The sequence below is a fragment of the Styela clava genome, chromosome 8 (assembly GCF_964204865.1).
Source record: "Styela clava chromosome 8, kaStyClav1.hap1.2, whole genome shotgun sequence".
Classification (NCBI taxonomy): Eukaryota; Metazoa; Chordata; class Ascidiacea; order Stolidobranchia; family Styelidae; genus Styela; species Styela clava.
This window is the reverse complement of record NC_135257.1, coordinates 5,790,629-5,797,074: the sequence shown is the minus strand read 5'-3', so window position 1 is coordinate 5,797,074 and position 6,446 is coordinate 5,790,629.

Sequence of the window (6,446 nt, the reverse complement as noted above, 5' to 3'; positions counted from 1 at the left end):
AATTTCATCCATCACCTCCTAGCGGAATCACAAATTAATAAACGTGTCATTCTGCATATCGGTATATATCATCATGTTAAAGTAACTATATATACAGCATAGTGAAAAATGAAAGTTTTTTGGTCATTCCATTCCACGCTAAATCATACAGACAAAAGTAATGATGAAATTCATCAACTTTGCTTTCCGTAAAATGACAAGTTTCCAAATCTAACCGAAGCAAGTCATTTCAATGTTGTTGTCAATTAGGAATTGTACTTTTGTTCTTTCACATAAAAGCTCCACTGTCGTGTTACCAATTGTTTTTCATAATAATCACAAAACTTGTAAGTATACACGAAAATAAAATATGAAAAATAATTCTTTTTAACGAGCCAATTTGCAAACTTTGGGTAACATTTTGATTTTTTATTGTGACCCAAAGTGAAAGATTGGGGTGGGACTTTCAACTGAAGTGTTAGGTTCGTCGCTGGAACAGAGGTGTATTTATACAGCACTTCACACGAAGCACAAACCGGTAGACTGGGGAAACACCAATCTAGGTACAGTATTAAAATTACTCTCGGTACGGCGGTGATTAATTACCATGACAAAGGTCCATGAAGGCCGCTTACTGCTAGTCGGACTATTAAACGTTACAATTTCAAGACAATGGATAATATATATAAGGAACGATTAATAGGTATTCTGGTTATCATAATATGAGGCCTATATGTCAAACGTACCTTAAAGCTTGACACCCATAGCCTGGATGTCTCCCGTGTCCCAATAACTGACTATTCATGTCAAAAGTCAATGGACTCTCGTTGGTTTACCCTTCGCCACGAATCGTTTTCATTGATACACAAGGATAAAAACATTTAGAAATCGAAGTATTTGTTTTGTAATTTGGATAAAAGGTCCGTGTGTTGAGTCATTTCTGGGTATTATGTCGCTCGTATTTTTACTGCTCAATTATATATTTTTTTCAACTCTTCAAATTGCTTCCAAATACCGTTTCTGCGAAGAAAACCATGTCGAAATGTTGATACAAGAGCTCCAGGTTCAATCTCCCTTTTATGATAACAATGGCTCCGTCATTTTTGTACAATAATTCTATAGATACACCATCGCGTTTTATTTTGCTCGAGTACGAATGATAATTGTTAATCATCTAACATTACCTCTTAGACAAACATTAATACTTGCCTTATTAATGATACACCAACAAAATATTTATTTTTGGCAACGGGCATTGGAATACATTGTAAAAATATGCAAATAAAATGGAATGTCACTGTAATAAGAATAGCTCAACTTTATCAACAGTTAATTAACGTTGCACCAATCAAAGATGCGTCTTCATCCAGTGTCGCTAGTCGAAGCCCTCCGACGAAATAGCTTAATCATGTGATATATGCTGAACAAACAAATTCTTCATGTGTATTCCACACTTGAGTATGATGTATACCAGGGGCGTGCAACTGTTTATTTAGTCTGGCTTGGAACTATTTTTTAATGATTTGCTCATAGCAGTGAATGGTGCCGAAAAATAGATAATTTTTTGCATGATTTTCCAGATTTTTGCAATGTCTTTACTCTTTACACATAACTCCAACGTAGTCATGTGACACGGCGTGGAAAATGCAGATGGTGCCGTTGCAAATAAGAAAAAGTATTTAAGAATGATGGGATACTAGGTTTTTACAGGCGCTTAATAAGGTTCCAGGGTCCGGACAATGATTCGCGGGCCTTATTTTAGGCCCCTGTGATATATACTGATAACATAATATATACAATAGAAATTAATTATGGGTCGAACGCAAGTACGGCAGATGCTTTTTATTCAGCAAACCTAATACGATAGAGATGATCGACGGTTCCCAGGTGTTTTAATCAAAGTCAAACATTGCTCACTATAATATACATAACACAACAGGGCATGGAATGTCACGGAATAAATTCATCATTCTATGTTTCAAGATAATGATTTTGTGCTATTCTAATGTTAAGCAAAGGTCGACTATAATTAATAATTAATTTGGTATAGACGTAACGCGACTTGATCAAAGAGATTTTGTTTTAGCTTTTGTAGCATATAAAGTGAAATGACGTCACAAACTTGATGAGAATTTGTTCGACTATTTACAGATGGTTGATTATTTGCAGACAACTTTATAGTGTTGTCATATGTGACTGCCATGCGCACACAATTGTGCAAGATTTTAGTATAATTATAATTCCGTATACATCAAATAGGTAGGCAGGGCTGTTATTTTTGAAATGATTCATACTTCTCAAAATTATTTTTTAAAAATTCAAGAGACCTAAGATATTTAGCCCAGTTTCCTTCTAATTAGGCAATGGTGTGAACGGCGCTGAAAGCGAAAAGACTAGAAAGTACAAACGAATACACAATATATAAATAGACCATTACGAAAATAAAGTTCGCAATTAAAATCTATAATATACAACTAACACTCACACTGGTTTCCAAAAAATATGCGATTTTGGCTGGTACTTGCCTTGCTTTTTTTCCAAGCGCTTGTAACGACGTGCTCCATCCCAATATGGTATCGACTCGATAGATATTCTATACTGACAAATGAAATTCAAGCATAATATTACTACTTCAGCACAGCATAGACTATGGACTAAAGCTGAATCTTTAAAGCTGGATTGGTCAGCACTCTAGTCCTGCGTTTTAACGACAGTATACACTGAACGATGATAAATTTATTTGGAAACTGTCATAATTGATTTCGAGTGAAATGGAAGAACACATATTCGTTAATGTGAAAGAATACGTGTGCGAATATACTTGATATTATTAATTAGCAAATTGTCAGGATCCATTCCTTGGTATGACATATTTGTTCTTGTCTTCCGTACCTTCCACTTGTATCTATTATTTTACACTTGAAATATGGGTTTACTAACTGCACCTCAAACATTGGTTTCATTTAAAATATTTGATTGTTGAAATCTATATGTGCTAGTATGGATATTGGAATTGAGTAGTGGGGCTAGGCACCATATTTAAAACTGTTTATTTTAGGTGAGAATGAGTTATTTATCATCTATTGTAAAATCTATAAAAGACAAAACATGGAAGTGTTATAATGCTGAATTTTTCTGCACTCATCTCGAGTCATCCACGCGAAAAATAATCTGGGAATTGTTTGAAGAGTAACGCAAAAGTACTTAATTCACATCACATGGCGATGACAGCATTGAATAAAATTTTTCTTCATAAACTTGATTATTGTACAATATCACAATATTTGTTTCGACCCAACGTACAATATTAGAATGACATCAGCATTCACTTCCCAAATACGTGTATATAGTCGTGTAATGAAGAAATTTTTCAGTGACGTATATTTGCTTTAAACTGTGATCACTTTATTTCGAAAGTTTTTATAGATGATTACAACTCTTTATGGTAACGTAGACTCATACTTTTGATCAAAATGTAAAACAATGACGCTACAAAAAGAACAGAAGTACCTTATCGAAGCTTAATTTTATTCCGTAATTTGTGAAACTTTGGGTAATAATGGGTGGGATGAACGAGTTTGCAGTTAGGAAATATATCGAAAATGCATTATAAATCCTCAATTTTATGAATGCAGACATAAATCACAATCGTTCCCAAGTGATAAACGCCACACCATATATACTTATATATACAATTATCCACGATCGACAAATACCGAATTACTGTCCATTACCATCCGATACCATTACCATCTGTTTTTGCTAGTCTCTTTGACAAGGCCCAAGATATTCTATTTTCTACGCCTTCACTAAGGCTGTAGAAAAATTTGAAAACACATTTTAAAAACTTGTTTCAAGGATGCTATTCGCTGAAAATATGGGTTATCGGGGTCTAGATTTGGAGAATGACATTTATCAGTATGGCTTCTATACCCAGACATTCGTATCGATACAAGCTTTTGTTTACCTTTGTCGTTTGAATTTAAGCGATTGGACGCGTATAAATTTCAATTTATGACCCGATTGATACATCTAAGCACAAAAGTTAAGCAAATGTTACCCTCGGCCCGGCAGCCAATTTACGAGATTACAAACAATGTCTCGTCTGTTTTATGATACTATTATAGTTCATTCGAATGTGGGAAGTATTTGAACGTGGATGTAATATGCCAATTTTTTCACTGATTTACGTCAAACTGTGTTGGGTCATTTTACGATTTAGGGGCTGGCAATGTGGATGAAAGTCGAATTAGACTGACAAGGCACTATTGCCATGGCCTAAGAACCATTTTTATATCTGACTTTTGCTCTTAGCCTGGAAACAACTTAATCAGACGGTTGGTTGGTAGGCTATAACTCTGTTTGTCAGTTCCATCAAACGCAAGGCCGTTCACCATACCGTTAGCGATGATATGATGAAATATTGTTTTTGAATGTACCACGACTAACGTGGTGGCAATAAGGCAAACAAGTCGATGATAAGGGAACATTCTCGAGTATTTTATGATGGGTGAAACCGTATTCGCGGTCAGTGTGGTGACAGGCTGTCAGGTAATGTGAATTACATCAAATTTCAACTTGGGGGCGTTTCCTGTAATTTATAACTTTCGAACGTGATATTTCTACAGGTTGTGGTTTCGTGAAATTAAAAATAGTTTAGAATGATCATTGACTGGAAGGTTTGTTTATAGATAAGATGGAAGTTCATACGATAGTTGATAGATTACCCGAAGAACAATCTTATTCAGCTCATTCTTCAGTCAGTCCTTTATTTCAGCCCACGTCTGAATGAGAAATACAATACAAAAGATAAGTTAATGCCTTATATTTTTCTTGTATTCAGCGGAACGAGGTTCAGTTGAAAAACAATAATTCTGACTCTTAGTAGGAATTTATGACTAGGTTACCATCATTGTGGTGATACCTGGGATGTTGAACTTTCCATGAATTTATAGGTATTTTATAGAAAAATAATATACTGTTGAAACAATATTGACTTGTCAAAACTGAAATTAACTCGAGATTAATGGCACTGTGGAGAGACCGTTTGTCTGACGTAAAAGACCATTGCGAATAGAATTATCATATAGATATCCGATACACCAAAGGACTAAAATGGTTTAACAGAGTTTCAGATAAGCATCAACATAAAACCGGAGACTTTAAAATGGCTTGGATTTTCTTCCGATACAGCCTATGTGAATTATCTGGGTGAGTTTTTGGGTTAATTTCCACGGGACAAGACAAGCACCCAACCGAGATCTTCAGCCTACTTCGACGCGCTAACTTTATTGCTAGTACGTCAAGACATTATGAATATATCTGTAAATAAATTAATAAGTGATGAATACGTAGAATACGCTGTAGACTAATTTGTGGATTGACCACAATTTAAGGCACAATATTAATACTTAATAATCAACTACATACATTGCTGTTAATCGCATCTGTTGGCCTAATGAATTCAATTACTAATTAATTTTGTCATTGTCGCTAACCGCCACTTCCGTGCGTCAACGTTAAACGGTGTCCTAGAATATACGAGTTGAAATAGAGGTTTGTATAGGGATTCGCCGATTCCATCGTTATTCGAATTGTAAAATTGCGAAGATCTATTATGATTCAAAATTGCGATAGAAAAGTAGCAAAAATGAAATGGTATTACTGTAATACTATGTGGAGAATTTTGACAAACTTAGGAGTCTAGATTAAGTACAGTAAACTCGAAATCAGTTATATTAAAATAGTTATGTATAGGGTACCTCTGGTATAGCTTTAATGCTTAAATTAGGGTTTCAAATTTCTTTATTCAGCCAGAAATAGAAACAAAGTCGCGGTGAGTATAATTTATTTTTTCTTCATCCAGGTTTATCTTAACCGAAATTTACTGTAGATTTAGGTTTCATTAGTATTTTCTTCAAGCATATTGAAGTCCATAACATAATCAGTTTTATATTTGAAATAAAATATAAATATTTTCACAAATATAATCCCGATAGTGTTATACTTTCAGGGGTGCTCCAGAAGTATGCGCACCAAGATGTCGCATAACCTGAACCCTAACCTGGTACACAAACTGAGTTCAGGTTGTGCGCCATCTTGGTGCGCATATTTCAGGAGGTCCCTTTCAAGTAATGAGTGAAAACTTTCTTAGAATATTGTTTTCTCGGTCAATACACTTAAAAACCAAAAATAAATTTTCATATCGTTAAAGTTTAAGGTTAACATTCGCCTAATGAAAATCTGTAAAAAGCAGTCAAGTTGGCGAGGCCTTATAGTCATGTATCTAATATCGTCTGTCTTTGATATACAGAAATAAATATTGATTGTGGTTTATCAAGGACCCGAAACGACTCCTAATTTATTATATACGAGACACAGGGAAAACTATTTCAGGTAATAAAACGTTGTAAGAGAGAGACAGGAATAGTGAAAAATTACACCGATAATATGAACTGCGTGCGCTA